The sequence below is a fragment of the Schistocerca gregaria genome, chromosome 8 (genome assembly GCF_023897955.1).
Source record: "Schistocerca gregaria isolate iqSchGreg1 chromosome 8, iqSchGreg1.2, whole genome shotgun sequence".
Taxonomy (NCBI): Eukaryota; Metazoa; Arthropoda; class Insecta; order Orthoptera; family Acrididae; genus Schistocerca; species Schistocerca gregaria.
Genome location: NC_064927.1, coordinates 253,171,956 through 253,188,939, shown reverse-complemented (window position 1 = coordinate 253,188,939; position 16,984 = coordinate 253,171,956). Strand labels below are relative to the sequence as shown.

At 44.7% G+C, this 16,984-nt stretch overlaps 1 protein-coding gene across 11 annotated transcripts in view; it reads right to left on the bottom strand.

The window, feature by feature from the left end:
- The window catches only part of LOC126284608 (rabphilin-3A-like), a 971,947-nt gene that overhangs the window by 550,189 nt on the left and 404,774 nt on the right, over positions 1–16,984 (bottom strand). For all 11 annotated transcript variants that reach the window (XM_049983667.1, XM_049983659.1, XM_049983658.1 and 8 more), the window contains exon 3: positions 11,183–11,233. The gene's annotated coding sequence lies outside the window, so the exon portion shown is untranslated. The remainder of the gene's footprint in view (positions 1–11,182; positions 11,234–16,984) is intronic.

Genomic DNA, 16,984 nt, shown 5'->3' with positions numbered 1-16,984 from the left:
TTTATGCAAGTGCCCTAAGAGGCTACGAAAATTTGTTGGCGGCTGTTCGGTGAGCAGGTTTTGGCTGGTCGTCTGCATGTAAAATAATGAAGCGTGAATACAGCTTCTTTTTTTTTTCTGGGAGTCCCCTTCTGGGTTGTTTGGTCGCCTGGTGCGAGTATTCTTATTCGATGCCACTTCTGTGACTTGCGTGTCGATGATGACGAAAATAACGCAATCGACAGGCGACATTCGTGATTGAGAGTCAGCAACCCTAACGACAAACCCATTTTCTTCTTTTTTCTTTGCAATTTAAAAAAAATATGGAACGCCTCAAGATCCAGCGTGTCATCCTCGCGCACGGGCGACGCTAATCCATCCTGCACCGCCCCAACGCCAGTAGACGTACCGCCGAAGCGAGTACAGGTCACAGTCCTCTTTGACGCACCAAAAGGTATTTAATGTGCAAGAGTTCAGCGAGAGAAATGGTACATACATCTACCCTACTGTGAAGTTTCTCTCTTCCAGATACTTTACGTCATTTTGTTGGAACGAGAATCAGTCGTAGCGAATCGGAAAGTTAGTCTAAGATTATCATCTAAAGTATTTGATCAAACACGAAGATTTAATTTTCAGGCAGGGATATTTGAATTTCATCTCGCAGCGCAGCGACCTCATAAATCTCTGCGACCTAGCGGTCTCGGTTAATTTGTTTTTGCGCGCCCAAGTTGAAATTAATGAGTTCGTCTCGGCGCATAAAATTTGGAAATCGATGAGAACCACGCAGTATTACAGATAAAATTACCATCGAAAATGAGACCAAGAAAAGCCTTCGCTGTATGCTACAGGAAATTCCGGAGGAATATGAGATACTGGAAAAGAATTTCGTCAGCCAAATCATTCCCTAAATGCCTAAAGTTCATTTCCCTCCTGTGTTATTCGTGGGCTAATGTATAGAAAAGATTTGCACGTTAATGTGAAGTGTATTTCGCGTCTCTATATGCGAATAAATAAATCGGTTGTTCAACAATTCAGATATTTGTTTGTGTGTGTGTGTGTGTATGTGTGTTTTGGAGTATGGGGATGGGGTGCACTTGGGTAACATTTTTCCGTGTTATTGCCTAACAAGTTTAACCCGTAAATCGACAACTGCATTGCCGACACGGGCGATTAGATTGAATTGCGAGATGCAACAATTAGCGCGGAGAGCCTTCTGAATTTGAATTTTACGTCGTTTCCCGTACTTTCTTTTGCGAAGTAAGAGAACAATATTTATAGGTAACGCCCCGGCGACGTTGAGTTAATTAGGCACGGAGGACCCACAGTTGCAGAAGGAACTGTCCGTGGTACTGTTTAAAGAATCAGCAGGCTATTCACATAAAGGAAGCAATAGTACCTAAATTAAGATGGCTGTCTAGAGATGTGAGGACTATATCTCTCTGTAATTTACTTTCTAAACCTACTGTCATTTCTCATTTGGTGCTGCTGTTCTTACGGCTCTGGTTCGTCATCTGGATTTGCAGGCTCAGTCATCATGAAGATTTATGTAGCGTCTCAGAAAAATGAACTTGAAAATAATAAAATTTCCCAGCCACTAAGATGCTGAATGAACAGGCAGATGGTGAATACAACAAATTGCTCTCTCTTAATACATCTGCCTCAAAAGTCATTGCACATAACCTGGTCTCCGTCTGTCCGCCAATCTGTCTCTATCTCTCTCCTCCTTCCTCGTCCTCCTCCGTCCCTCCTACTAGCTCCCACACAGTTCATACGTATTGTGGTCTCTTTGCAGGCATTTCCATGTCATTTGTATGCATAACGAGAATAATATGAAATTACTACTACCTTACATTATCAGCTAGTATAAATTACACGCATAGCAGTAGAAACAGTCAATTGTGACGATTATTTTGAGTCACCCTGTATGTTAATGAGCGTATCAAATCTAGTGGTGGAAGTGTAAGAATGTAAAACTAAAACTGTTGATTGTCACGCCTCTGACGAATTTTTGAATTTTAATTTTATTTTATTTAATCAGTCTATGTAAACGTAAAGAATACGAAATTCTGTGCTTCAGTTTTCTAATTTGACCTATAAACAGTGTCGTTCTATTACAGTTAGGCGAAAAACTGAAGCAGATGTAAGGCTCATATTATCTACACAGAAAATGTGATAGTTGCTTCGAAAGCCATTGAATAATAATTGGAAAGTAAAAACATTATGAGTGGAGTCGAAATATTATTAATAAATATATCTCTAATCTAGACGTTACGCTTGTGGACAGCACACAAATTAAAGGCTACTAAAACGTAGTAAAATAAAGGAAAAACTTAAGGGCGAAAGTATTTTCGCGTGATTTTTCACTGGCAAGTTTCACAGCTCGATAAAAATTTGGACCGTACATAGAAGGAACTGTTACAAAATAATACAGAAGATAACTGAAAGAAGTGTGCAATAATAGGAACAGAAATGACACTTTTATTCAAAGACAATAATTAGACTGACGTTACTGCGATTAATTATAGTTCAATAATCAATACAAAACTCGCAACATGGTTCTCAATAGGGTGTGTGATCCCCACGGACAGCAATGCAAGCTCTGCAACGTGCCCCAGCGCTTTGTGAGGAATTATTGTGGTAGTGCGTTCCATTCTTCCATCACTGGGGCTGACAACTGATGAATGATCGTTGGTGCATTTGAAAGTGCTGCAGTGAGTCTTGCCAAATTATCCAACTCGTTCTCAGTGGGATTTAAGTCGAAGGAACGGGCAGACCAGAGACTCACCGAATATTCTCTAGTTCCAACAGCTCCCCCACCTGCTCAGGTAGCGCAATGGCTTCCACGAAAATAAATTCAGGGGCGAATGCACCCCTGGGCACGTGAGGATGGAGTACGTTGTGACAGTAACGTTGACAGCTGAATGTATGGTGTTCAGAATTTTGGAATTCAATATGCCTATGCTACATGCCTCTCTCGCCACCATAACCCATGGAACATCAAAACGATCATGTTCGAAAATGTCACTGGATGGAGAACGTATTTTCAGCTCTTGCCATATGGAGGTACGAAGTCCACCGAGCAACAATGTAGAACGTGATCGCTTTGGTGGTCCACGTGTTATGATGTTGGGAGGCAAACAGTTTCGTAAACGTACTGATCTCTAGAGCTTTGAACACGATACACTCATCAGTCAACGTTATTGTCACACAACTTCCCTTTGAGCGTTTTTTCAGGGGTGGTTTCGGCCCTGACTTCATTATTGTGGACGATAATGCGCGACCACCGGTTGGGGTGGCAGAGCGGTTCTAGGCGCTACAGTCTGGAATCGCGTGAGCGCTACAGTCGCAGGTTCGAATCCTGCTTCGGGCGTGGATGTGTGTGATGTCCTTAGGTTAGTTAGGTTTAAGTAGTTCTAAGGTCTATGGGGCTGACGACCTCATAAGTTAGGTCCCATAGTGCAAAGAGCCATTTGAACCATTTAATGCGGGATCACATCGAACAGCGTAATGCAGGAGCTCTTAGAACGAGAGCATATTCGGTGAATGGAGTGACCTTCCCGTTACCACGAAAATCCAGTCGGCGGGAATGTGATGCACTGGGGAGACGACCATTCAGTATCTTTCCAGAGCTGTGTGGAAGAAATGAACGCCATACCACAAGAGCCCTTTACCAATGTTGTGGCGAGCATGGGAGCACGCTGTAGAACATGCACTACCGTCTGTCCGTGTCACAGTCCCTATTAAGAACCTTGTCGCGGATTTTGTAATGTCCAGGGGACTAATATAATTCGCGGTGACTTCAAAGCAATTTTTGTCTTCAAAATAAAAGTATTATTGTATTATTTATTTCAGTTACCTTCTCTGCTATTCTGCAGCAATTCGTTCTACGCTACTGGCTATTAAAATTGCTACACCAAGAAGAAATGCAGAAGATAAACGGGTATTCACTGGACAAATATATTATACTAGAACCGACATGTGATTACATTTTCACGCAATTTGGGTGCATAGATCCTGAGAAATCAGCACACAGAACAACCGCCTCTGGGAGTAATAACGGTCTTGATACGCTTGGGTATTGAGTCAAACAGAGCATGGATGACGTGTACAGGTACAGCTGCCCATGCAGCTTCAACAGGATACCACAGTTCATCAAGAGAAGTGACTGGCGTATTGTGACGACCCAGTTCCTCGACCACCATTGACCAGACGTTTTCAGTTGGTGAGAGATCTGGAGAATGTGCTGACCAGGGCAGCAGTCGAACATTTTCTGTATCCAGAAAGGCCCGTACAGGACCCGCAACATCCGGTCTTGCATTATCCTGCTGAAATGTAGGGTTTCTCAGGGATCGAATGAAGGATAGAGCCACGGTCGTAACACATCTGAAATGTAACGTCCACTGTTCAAAGTGCCGTCAAGGCGAACAAGAGGTGACCGAGACGTGTAACCAATGGCATCTCATACCACCAAGCCGGGTGATACGTCAATATGGCGATGACGAATATACGCTCCCAATGTGCGTTCACTGCGATGTCACCAAACACGGATGCAGCCATCATGATGCTGTAAACAGAACCTGGAGTCATCAGAAAAAAATGACGTTTTGCCATTCGTGCACCCAGGTTCGTCGTCGAGCACACTATCGTAGGCGCTGCTGTCTGATGCAGCGTCAAGGGTAACCGCAGCCATGGTCTCCAAGCTGATAGTCCATGCTGCTGCAAACGTCGTCGAACTGTTCGTGCAGATGGTTGTTGTCATGCAAACGTCCCCATCTGTTGATCCAGGTATCGAGACGTGGCTGCACGATCCGTTACAGCCACGCGGATAAGATGCCTGACATCTCGACTGCTAGTGATACGAGGCCGTTGGAATCCAGCACGGCGTTCCGTATTACTCTCCTGAACCGATTCCATATTCTGCCAACAGTCATTGGATCTCGACCAACGCGAGCAGCAATGACGCGATACTATAAATCGCAATCGCGATAGGCTACAATTCGACCTTTATCAATGTCGGAAACTTGATGGTACTCATTTCTCCTCCTTACACGAGGCATCACAATAACGTTTCACCACGCAACGCCGGTTAACTGCTGTTTGTGTACGAGAAATCGGTTGGAAACTTTCCTCATGTCAGCACGTTGTCAGCGCCTACCTTGTGTGAATGCTCTGAAAAGCTAATCATTTGCATATCACAGCATCTTCTTCCTGTTGGATAAATTTCGCGTCTGTAGCACGTCATCTTCGTGGTGTAACAATTGTAATGGCCAGTTGTGTATGTATGCTCCAAGTTTCATGGAGCTAGGTTACTTGGCAGTGGCACGTCACGCGAAAGTTACTTTCGTTTTTAGGCTTTCCACATCAGTGTCTTAGAACTCCATGTACTAAAAAGAAAAACTTCATTAGCTGGCATGTGTGTCTCTCCACCTTTATCTCTCACCGACAAATTGTAAGGATTTTTTTCATTTCATAAACAATTAAATAATGAGAGCATGGTGATGTAGTTTATCATCTTTAACTCAGGGGAAATGTCTTTCTCCGTCCACTTGTTTTCAAACTGCTGCAGTCGCCTCTCGGGAGGCAGCGGCCAGTGAACTCCCTTAGCAGTGTTTTCTTTACAAAGCTATTGGAAAGTGCACATCAAACTCTTCGCAGCAGCTGTTACGTCGAGTGTAAGGTAATCATTGCGTAGCATCCTTATCAGTTAAAATAACAATTCTAAAAAAGCTGACTGAGGTGGAGCGGCAGAGCTGCCAACGCATTTCGTTTCATAACAGAGCGCAAGGCACTTAGACGTAGCGAGGAACAGCAGTAAGAGACTAAAGTGCACTTCGCACGGTTTCCTGAGTAGAAGATCGGGCGCGCTACGAAGAAACGTTTGCGCCGGAACAGGAGAGCGGATAATTACTAGATGTTCACCGTGACGATTACATAAGTATACTGACGTCTGCGGAAGCAGTCATTTCGAAAAAGACAGATGTGATTGCAACGTACTACGTAACAAAGATGGCTGTACACAACGTATGAGAGTACCGATCTTACGGAATTCAGTTTGATTTGCAGTCCCAGCATAAGTAATTAGAGACTCTAAACGTAATCAAAAACGAGCTGGATATGTTTCAGGGATATCTCACTCTACGTGATTTTAACTTAAGTCGAAAAGCATCAACAATTTTTTAAACGTTAACTGCCGCATGTGTCCGGCAAGGTCTTGCTGCAATGACAAGCGAAGTTGCCGGACATACTTACTTACTAGTACTTGATTACCCTGCGTTTATCCTCTACGTAAAGAGGATGAGAAATCCTCTGCTAATAACTATTGTCCAGTTTCTCTTGTACCTATTTTTTTTTCAAAAGTAACAGAATTCTGCGTACAACAGCTAATAAGTCAATATTTATCGGACAACAATATCTTTCCTGGGTGTAAATATGATTTCCTATCCCAACTGTTAACTGTGGAATGCGTTACAAATGCTTTTTCTTCTGCAAACCCCTTTTGAATCGAAATTATCTACTTAAGCGACGCTAGTTTTGAGTGAGGCACTCTATTCAGTAAACCACATATAAACTCATTGTACCCTACTTCCTCAAGAAATAAAAATAATTATATGTATCGGAAACTATATCAGTGACGATTAGCAATTTCTGAATCTTACTCAGTGGGTTCCTCAAGGATCTGTTATTGGCTCATTGCTTTGTATAATACACTCCTGGAAATTGAAATAAGAACACCGTGAATTCATTGTCCCAGGAAGGGGAAACTTTATTGACACATTCCTGGGATCAGATACATCACATGATCACACTGACAGAACCACAGGCACATACACACAGGCAACAGAGCATGCACAATGTCGGCACTAGTACAGTGTATATCCACCTTTCGCAGCAATGCAGGCTGCTATTCTACCATAGAGACGATCGTAGAGATGCTGGATGTAGTCCTGTGGAACGGCTTGCAATGCCATTTCCACCTGGCGCCTCAGTTGGACCAGCGTTCGTGCTGGACGTGCAGACCGCACGAGACTACGCTTCATCCAGTCCCAAACATGCTCAATGGGGGACAGATCCGGAGATCTTGCTGGCCAGGGTAGTTGACTTACACCTTCTAGAGCACGTTGGGTGGCACGGAATACATGCGGACGTGCATTGTCCTGTTGGAACAGAAAGTTCCCTTGCCGGTCTATGAATGGTAGAACGATGGGTTCGATGACGGTTTGGATGTACCGTGCACTATTCAGTGTCCCCTCGACGATCACCAGAGGTGTACGGCCAGTGTAGGAGATCGCTCCCCGCACCATGATGCCGGGTATTGGCCCTGTGTGCCTCGGTCGTATGCAGTCCTGATTGTGGCGCTCACCTGCACGGCGCCAAACACGCATACGATCATCATTGTCACCAAGGCAGAAGCGACTGTCATCGCTGAAGACGACACGTCTCCATTCGTCCCTCCATTCACGCCTGTCGCGACATCACTGGAGGCGGACTGCACGATGTTGGGGCGTGAGCGGAAGACGGCCTAACGGTGTGCGGGACCGTACCCCAGCTTCATGGAGACGGTTGCGAATGGTCCTCGCCGATAACCCAGGAGCAACAGTGTCCCTAATTTGCTGGGAAGTGGCGGTGCGGTCCCCTACGGCACTGCGTAGGATCCTACGGTCTTGGCGTGCATATGTGCGTCGCTGCGGTCCGGTTCCAGGTCGACGGGCACGTGCACCTTCCGCCGACCACTGGCGACAACATCGATGTACTGTGGAGACCTCACGCCCCACGTGTTGAGCAATTCGGCGGTACGTCCACCCGGCCTCCCGCATGCCCACTATACGCCCTCGCTCAAAGTCCGTCAACTGCACATACGGATCACGTCCACGCTGTCGCGGCATGCTACCAGTGTTAAAGACTGCGATGGAGCTCCGTATGCCACGGCAAACTGGCTGACACTGACGGCGGCGGTGCACAAATGCTGCGCAGCTAGCGCCATTCGACGGCCAACACCGCGGTTCTTGGTGTGTCCGCTGTGCCGTGCGTGTGATCATTGCTTGTACAGCCCTCTCGCAGTGTCCAGAGCAAGTATGGTGGGTCTGACACACCGGTGTCAATGTGTTCTTTTTTCCATTTCCAGGAGTGTATTTGCGAATGACATTCCGTTAACACACTTCCCAGATTTATACTTTTGTGCAAATAATAGACGTCGGTAATATCTGGAAAGGATGCGAACAAACTGAAACCGAAACCTGCAAAACATAGAGCTCCATCAGTTGTCAGATACCTGGTTCAAAGTTAAAGAATTATCTATTACTCATAAAAAAACTGTGAACATTATTTTCATTTCACACACTGCTGACATTGAAGGTGCGCCAATTGAACTCCTTGCTGTATATCTTGATTCAAAATTATCCTAGTGCACAGATACAGACTATATTAGTAAAGAACTGTCACATATTACTAATGAGTTAAGTAAATTATGCCCATGTGTTTCTGAAAAATTGCGCTTAGTTTCAGTTGTGCGTTTTTTCCTCTCTCGTGGAAGATATGGCATTCTTTAGTAGGGTAACTCTCCTAGAGTCAAGAAACGTTGAATACAACAGTAGAAGACCATCAGATTCAGTTATGGAATTTTCTGAACTGAAATAGCTTGTAGGTCTTAATTAAATAGTTATATATGCTAATAATCCCATCCCTCTTCATATTCAGCTGCCTTTTTACTATGAAAAGTCGACTGCCGATATAGGCTAACACAGCTCCAGGAGAGGCGCTCGCTACATTCCCCACCAGCTTCCCTGCTACGTTCACCGCTGTAAACAACCTACTACACAATTCACAACATATCCTTACAAATCATTAACATTTGGTAATTCCAGTAGTTCTCACTCATGGTCAAATTTTACGATATCTTTAAAAAAATACGAGATAAAAAACAGGAAACTACTGGCACCGGAAACCACGCTATAAATTATTAGTAAACTATCTAAGTTATCGACTTAAAATACGAAGACTTGATGGGAGTATGTATCTTAGATTTCCGTAGTTACAAGACGAGAAACGTAATGTACGAGAGCACTAACCTAGTCACCTACCTAAAAACAAAACTATAGCTAAACTAAACTCCCCCCCGAACAGACCATGAAGGCCCAAAGATACCGACCGGCCGCCGTGTCATCCTCAGACCACAGGCGTCACTGGATGCGGATATGGAGGGGCATGTGGTCAGCACACCGCTCTCCCGGCCGTATGTCAGTTTCCGAAACCGGAGCCGCTAATTGTCAAGCAAGTAGCTCCTCAGTTTGCCTCAAAAGGGCTGAGTGCACCCCACATGCCAACAGGGCTCGGCAGACCGGATGGTCACCCATCCACGTGCTAGCACAGCCCGACAGCACTTTACTTCGGTGATCTGACTGGAACGAATGTTACTACTGCGGCAAGGCCGTTGGTCAAAAACAAAACACTAACTTTCAAAATACATACAGGGTGGTCAAAAACGGTCTGAAATGCTTTTACGTGTGCTGAAGTGTAGGCTGTGCTGAGAAATAATTATTACGAAAAAAATTCTATACGCTGCGCCGTTCCCGAGTGAATTGGCATTGAAATTATCAACCAGACTTTCGTGCGCGAAAATTCAACAGGCCCGTCAGATACAGTTAGATACAGTTGTTACCATAGCATAGATGAAGGTGCACGAGAGTGCTCAGCCTTTGGTCCGGGTTCGATCCTTACTACCGTCCCATGTCTAATTTTTGTTTAGCTCTTTCGTTCGGTTTCAGAAAACCAAATGAAGCACACGTTTGGCGACACAGCGTCCGGCAGGCTGCTTGAATTTGCGAGCGCAACGCCGTGATTGGCTAACTTGAATGTTAATCAACTCCGGAAACGGCAGTGTATCGAAGTTTCTTTCTTAACATCTACCTCCCAGCAGAACGTACCCTGCAAGACCTTGCAAGCTTTTCAGACTGTTTCTGACCACCCTGCGCCTACTCAGCAAAACAAGTCTTTATTTCTGTGTTTATCCATTAAGCTGCTCTATGAAACAGGCTGCGTGATTGGACACACCACTATGGTGTGGATGGCTATTCCATCGCTATAGGATAATCTGAAACATGATGCACCTAACAAATGGTTCAAATTGCTCTGAGCACTATGGGACCTAACATCTGAGGTCATCAGTCCCCTAGAAGTTAGAACTACTTAAACCTAACTAACCTAAGGACATCACACACATCCACGCCCGAGACGGGACTCTAACCTGCGACTGTAGCGGTCACGCGGTTCCAGATTGAAGGGCATAGAGACCCTCGGCCACCCCAGCCGTCCTCACATAACAAAATTTCATTTCACCACTCAGCACGCTCGTGACAGCGTTCATGTAGCCTTTATAGTCAGTAATGTATGTTCATTGGGCGAGGGAAGCCGGTAAAAAGGCGTGCGTGCAACTGATCAGACGTAGGACCGTCGACGCAGACAGGTGCACACTCGCTGCATTGATCCAGCCATAGTTTAACAATGCAAGCTAACATTCTGCTCATTCCACCTGCCCCACATGTCACAATAACTTCCTTAACTTCAGCGTGACATACTACATCCTACTTTCGCTGAGCTTGGCGTGACGCTTATTTCAAGCCACAAAAAATAGTAGCGCTGCTGTTATGCGTACCATCTCTCTATAGTCAATCATTATCTGTTGATACATTGTTCTACACTTCCTATATAGTTGGATTCAACTGGGCTATTCTTTCTAGGCATCATAGTTTCCCAATATTTAATGAAGCTTTGAGTAGCAAAACTGTCTCTCATACATCATAATTTTTATAAAAGGTCTAATTAATGATATTTAAACAGTTTATCATTACCACAGAGTATCTCTTTTTTCTCCTCCTATTTCAATTCCTGCACCGCACATTATGAAACCGTATTGCAGGTGATGGCACGTATTTTCTCCCATTCGGTATTCAGTTCATTATATACTTTGGAAGCTTTTTTTTTCATGGATCCTCTTGATGTACCCAAAAAGAAAGCCATGAATCTTCGACTAGGGTTGATGTAGCGGGTCAGCTCCACAATCGCAAAGAAAATCGCTTTATAAAGGATCTATAAGCTTTATATACGACGACTGCATAAATTTAAAATCTATGTTAACGGAGCAAAGGACGTCATATTTGCAGAGAACTCTAAGGACTACATATGCCGCATAACATGCATTTTGGCTTACCGAGTATTGTACGACAGCCCTCGGAGCCCCTGGAGGCCTCAGTTATTGAAGCTGAAAATAGAAAGAAGAAAATACACATCAACCTCAAGTTAACCCGACTTGAATTAGTAGTTGGCGGAAGCTTGGGGAGGGGGATGGCAGGGGGAGAGTAGAAGAAACATCATAAAAGGCTAAAACGGACTGTGCCAATTGCAGGCTACCTATCTATATGCTTACAGAAGAAAAAAATCGATGTTCAGTATATCATATTAAAATTACTGACCCAATTTAAAAATTTAAAATGCTGTCATAATGTACTCAATAAGAGGTCTAATCTTACGTTCAAGGTTTAACAGAATACTCAAGTATTAAAGTTAGAGACTGTGTATATGTCTTAGAGCAGCATAACTCGTGCTCAATTAACCAAAATATATTCATCTCGTACTTGATAATGATACCATTTAGCGACTTTAAACAAACTTTACACACAATTTCCAACCTTTACTAAACTTTTTCTCTGTTACACCCCCCTCAAAATAATGAGAGGAAATAAGTTTGTCGCTTACTACAATTTCGTTCGTCATGGAGTAAAATATCAGCATCAAGTATGACGTTGTAATTTATCTTTTCTTTACTACTATCTCCATTCGGAGCATATTTTGCTACCACTGTTCAAATGTTCCTGCAAAGTTGTATCATTGTACGACACATAGTTCAGGAGATATGCTCGAAGAAACAGATTTTTTTAACAAAAAGAGCGCAAATTACGCAGAATATTCCCACACAGTGTTCGACAATGAGAACACTTAACGGTTTCTAATGAACTTCAAACATAATTGTAATCCTTTTCTAAACTTTCCTCGGTTTCATCCCCCACAAGATGACGGAAAGATAACAGTTTAGCGCTTAGTCCTACGTTGTCAGTACTGTCAAACGCTACGTCCTACGTTAGGACATCATCGTTATCATTTCTTTACGAATAACTCAACTCGCTATCCATTTTTCTGACAGTATCCACTTATTCTATGAAAGATATATATAAAAGTACACTGGAGAGCCAAAGAAACTGGTACACCTGCCTAATTTCGTGTAAGGCCCCCGCGAGCACGCAGAAGTGCCGCAAGATTAATGTCTGACGTAGTGCTGGAGGGAATTGACACCATGAATCCTGCAGGGCTGTCCATAAACCAGTAAGAGTACCAGGGGCTGGAGATGTCTCCTGAGCAGCACGTTGCAAGATATCTCAGAATGCTCAATAATGTTCATGTCTGGGAAATTTGGTGGCCAGTGGAAGTGTTTAAACTCAAAAGAGTGTTCCTGTTGCCACATTTTAGCAATTCTGGACGTGTAGGGTGTCGCACTGAGCTGCTGGAATTGCCCACGACCGTCGGAATGCACAATGGAAGCGAATCGGTGCAGGTGATCAGATAAGACGTTTACGTATCTGTCGCCTGTCAGAGTCGTATCTAGACATATCAGGAGTCCCATATCATTCCAGCAGCACACGCTCCATACCATTACAGGGCCTCCACCAGCTTGAGCTGTCCCTTGATGACACGCAGCGTCCATGATTTCATTAGGTTGTCTCCATACCCGTCCATGTCCGTCCGCTCGATACAATTTGAAGCGAGACTTGTTCCGACTAGGCAACATGTTTCCTGTCATCAACAGTGCATTGCCGGTGTTGACGGGCCCAGGCGAGACGTAAAGTTTTGAGTCGTGCAGTCATCAAGGGTACACGAGTGGGCCTTTGGCTCCGAAAGCCCATATCGATGATGTTTCGCTGAATGGTTTGCACGCTGACACTTGTTAATGGCCGAGCATTGAAATCTACAGCAATTTGCGGAAGGGTTGTTCTTCTGTCACGGTGAACTATTCCCTTCAGTCGCCGTTGGTCCCGTTTTTGTAGAATCATTTCCGGCCGTAGCGGTGTCGGAGTTTTGATGTTTTGCCGGATTTCTGATATTCACGGTAGAGTCGTGAATTGGTTTTACGGGGGAAATCCCCACTTCATCACTACCTCGATGGCACATCTTGTGGTACATAACACATTTATGGGAATACAGTATTGCACTGTCTGTGTTATTCAGAAGAACGATGCTATGTTCCTTCGGGAATGCATACACCGTTACTCTGAACAACACACGTACAGCAATACTGTATTTATTCGGCGGCACCGAATACATACTCAGAGGCCAAAGAAACTGGTGTAGACCTGCGTATTCAAATACAGAGATTTGTAAACTGGCAGAATACGGCGCTGCGGTCGACAACGCCTGCGAAAGACAACAAGTGTCTGTCGGACTTGTTAGATCGGTTGCTGCTGCTACAAGGTCATGTTATCAACATTTTGCGAGTTTTAACGTCGTGTTATAGTCGGCGCACGAGCTATGGGATACAGCATCTCCGAGGTAGCGATGATGTGGGAATTTCCCTCGTACGACGAAGATCCCACCCACTCGGAAATTTTGCGTGTTCACCTCACCCGTCAGAGAAAACTGAGCCACATCTGTCCACACGATGGTCCAGGGCCAGCCCTCGTCAACTTCAATCCTTGCGAGTAAGTAGACAGCGAAGTCAACACGTCGTTGTGCGTCCTGCGGTGCAACCTGCTGTACGACGCGGATGTTGTACGGATACCATCTGAGGACAGTTCGAAGCACCTTCCGTACAGTGGACCACGTGATTTTCAACTGTCGTAACACAGCATGCGCACAGCCTCACGATCGGGAATTGCGCGCAGGGTTGTTTGCCATAGTAACAGCAATTTGATCAACCACCTGTGTTGCAACCGGTCGTTGGCCTCCTCTCGGAAGGACGTCCAGATCTCCAGTTGATTCCAACTTCTTCATCATACTCTGCAGAGCAAGAGGAGAAAGAGGACCCTTCCGTAATCCTTTCAGCAGGCGATATTCTCGAAATGCAGTTGCAGCATTACTGTTGTTTTGATAATAGAGCTTCATCAATAACACGGTGCTCCTTTTGTACAAGCACATGTAGACGCGCCAACGAGTTTACTGCGACCGGTCAGATGCGTGCGACTATGAATCACGATGACTGTTCGCGGCACCAGGTGGCCAAAGCTGGAACTGGACCGTGACGCTGTGACGCACGGAAATAATGCACTAACGCTAACAAGTTTGGTACTGACACGCTAATTAGTTTCAGTGTTGTAACGTGAAAGGAAAGCTTAATTATAACCACCCGGTATATTAGTAAATGGCTAAAACGGTGCACGGTTTCAGTTGCAGGTTATGTGTGTAACAGCTTCAGGAGCAACAAAAGTTTGATATCCATATTTCACATAGTTATTGATCAATTACTGGCACAATAAGTTGTTGGGGTCGTGACGGGACCCCAGGGTTGGAAGACTCGGTCTTGCGAAGGTCAGAAGCTACCGCTTCCTCGCCGGTATATGGGGTGAGGAGGTGGTGAAGGCTGAAGTACTAGGCCAGCAGTTAATGAAACGTCGTGTATTTAATACTCCTTTGTTCATTTCAGTAAAGAGACGGGATTATAGCGGACGGGAAGGTGTTGCTCCTCGTGGGGTCGGTGTACGCCTGTGTGCCAAACGCCTTTGTCGTAACTGCCTTCTGGGGAACCAGTACGGCACGTGGCAGCGGCGACAAGCTGTGGCATCAGCGAAACTTTGTGTCATACTCCGCTCGTAGTAGCCTGTCTGAGCAGTAGTCGCCGCGTATCAAATCGGAATGGTCTGTGTTCAGACTGTAACATGCAGCACAGCCGAAGTCGAAGGTGTAGATGTCCGCACTGGGCGGTGATCAGCAACAATAGTAACCTTCAGGAACCAGTATACATAATCAGAGAGAGACTGGACCGCTCCCAGTCTGGGCGCAAACAATGACCTACTGGAGAGGTGGCAGCGAGCAGGTGGTGGTCACCCTGAGAGCGATCCTGCGGTGCGAAGGCGAAGTCATCTACATATGGTTCCCACCACAGGAGGTTGGCTGCTACTATGAAGTCCTTGGTATGTGACTAGATAATATAGGAGATTCCACCTCCAACTCAGTAGCTGATGAAGACGACCATAGTCAGCATCACATACTCCTACATACGGTCGTGCACAGGAATGTCGCCGTGCATCTAAGACCATCTCAGAACGACGGCCTGTTTGGGAGCAAATTTATGAGAGTCTGGTTGCCAGTGTTTCCCAAACAGCTGCAACCCCCCCCCCCCCCAACCATCATCACCCCCATTCCAGAAGAGACAACATGGTGTAGTAACCAGGTCTCGGCAATGGGTGCCGATGTCTTCATTTGTTCTGCTTTTCTCGTTTAGTCAACTGCTGAAGGAGCCTAGCCCAACCCTCACCCTTCGGAGGCACTGGTCAGATCTTTCACATCGTCAGCTTCCTGAATAAGCGCTCTTTTGCTCTTACTATACCTTCTTGACGAAACGGTGTTTGGGATAAGGTGACGCTCGCTTCCCTCTTCATGGCGTCATTTGCTGACCCCCAAACCCCTAGCTGTCAGACACCCAGATCGGTACCAAACGTTGTATGTCGATAGAGTATCAACCGAAACACCGATTTAGTTCGTGCTGTCTGCTGTCGTCCAGTAGAAAATGTTAAAAGGTAATTAAGAGTAACATCAGAACGACGGGTGATAGGTAAAGCGTGAATAATTGCGTTGAAGATCTCTATTGGGTGAGTTGGTAATGCGCGAGATCGTCGTACAAACGGTCCTGCGTACAAACCCCACTGCTAACAACTTTTTTTTAACTCTTTACCAGTGAAACTGTTATATGGGAAGACATTTTCCTGACATGTAAAAGGACTTTTGGGAGTTACTAGCAATGTTCTCTTGGATGTCTGCTTTCGCTTCGTTAGCTGAAGATAGCAAACCTATAGAGTACATTTGTACAGAATGGTGTGGTGTTCTGTCGGACATGTGAGTCAGAACGGACACCACTCGATGTGAAGCAGATAGTGTATTTGTAGTTTAACAGAAAGAACATAAACGATCGGAATAGTAGAAAATGGAAACAATTGCAGCACATGTGCAGAAGTATGATTAGTCACATATAACACTTTCAATACAGTAAAAAAATAATGACATCGTTGGGGTCTGAACCGAGGACCTTTCATACTATAATCTCTACCAGCTTCCCCACGGAAGCTATAATTCTTTGTTATTCACATTTATGCTTTCCGTGTGCTCCGTAGCTCTGGTTTTACTTTCAATTAAACTTTACGCCCGTTCTGCTGGAGGACAACACTCAGTACTAACTAAATTGGGGTTTGGTTGATACTCTATCGACAGACAACGTCTGGTACCGATCTTGGTGTATGACACCTGGAGGTTTGGATGCAAGTACTGCAAAAGAAGTTCATCGAACCTGAAGGTATCGTAGATGAACAAAGTGAAGAATTACAATTTGATGCTGTGTGTATATACTGAGGCAGCTCATCTCACGGCGCGCAAATTACTCAGATCATATTCATTCAGTATTTGACAACTAGAGCACTTGGCGACTTCCAACAAACTGCAAGCATAATATCTAACCTTTCTTAAACTTGTTATTGTTTACATGTTTAAAAACTAGTATTTAACACATTAACTCATTTGTAGAGCAATCAGATGTTTGAAGCTGTTTTATGCATGGGAGTTCGATCCTTTAATGAATCGGGCGTTCACTGGTAAAGCATAAAGTATTTTCTGGAAAAATCTGAACATAATTAGGCGGCAGGTGATAGCTGTAGCCCTTAGTACGTTGCGTAATGCGAATAAAAAAATAAGAACTAAATAAATAAACAACAATGTTCGTAGTTATCGACAAATTCGGCTGAATTCCCGTCGAAGG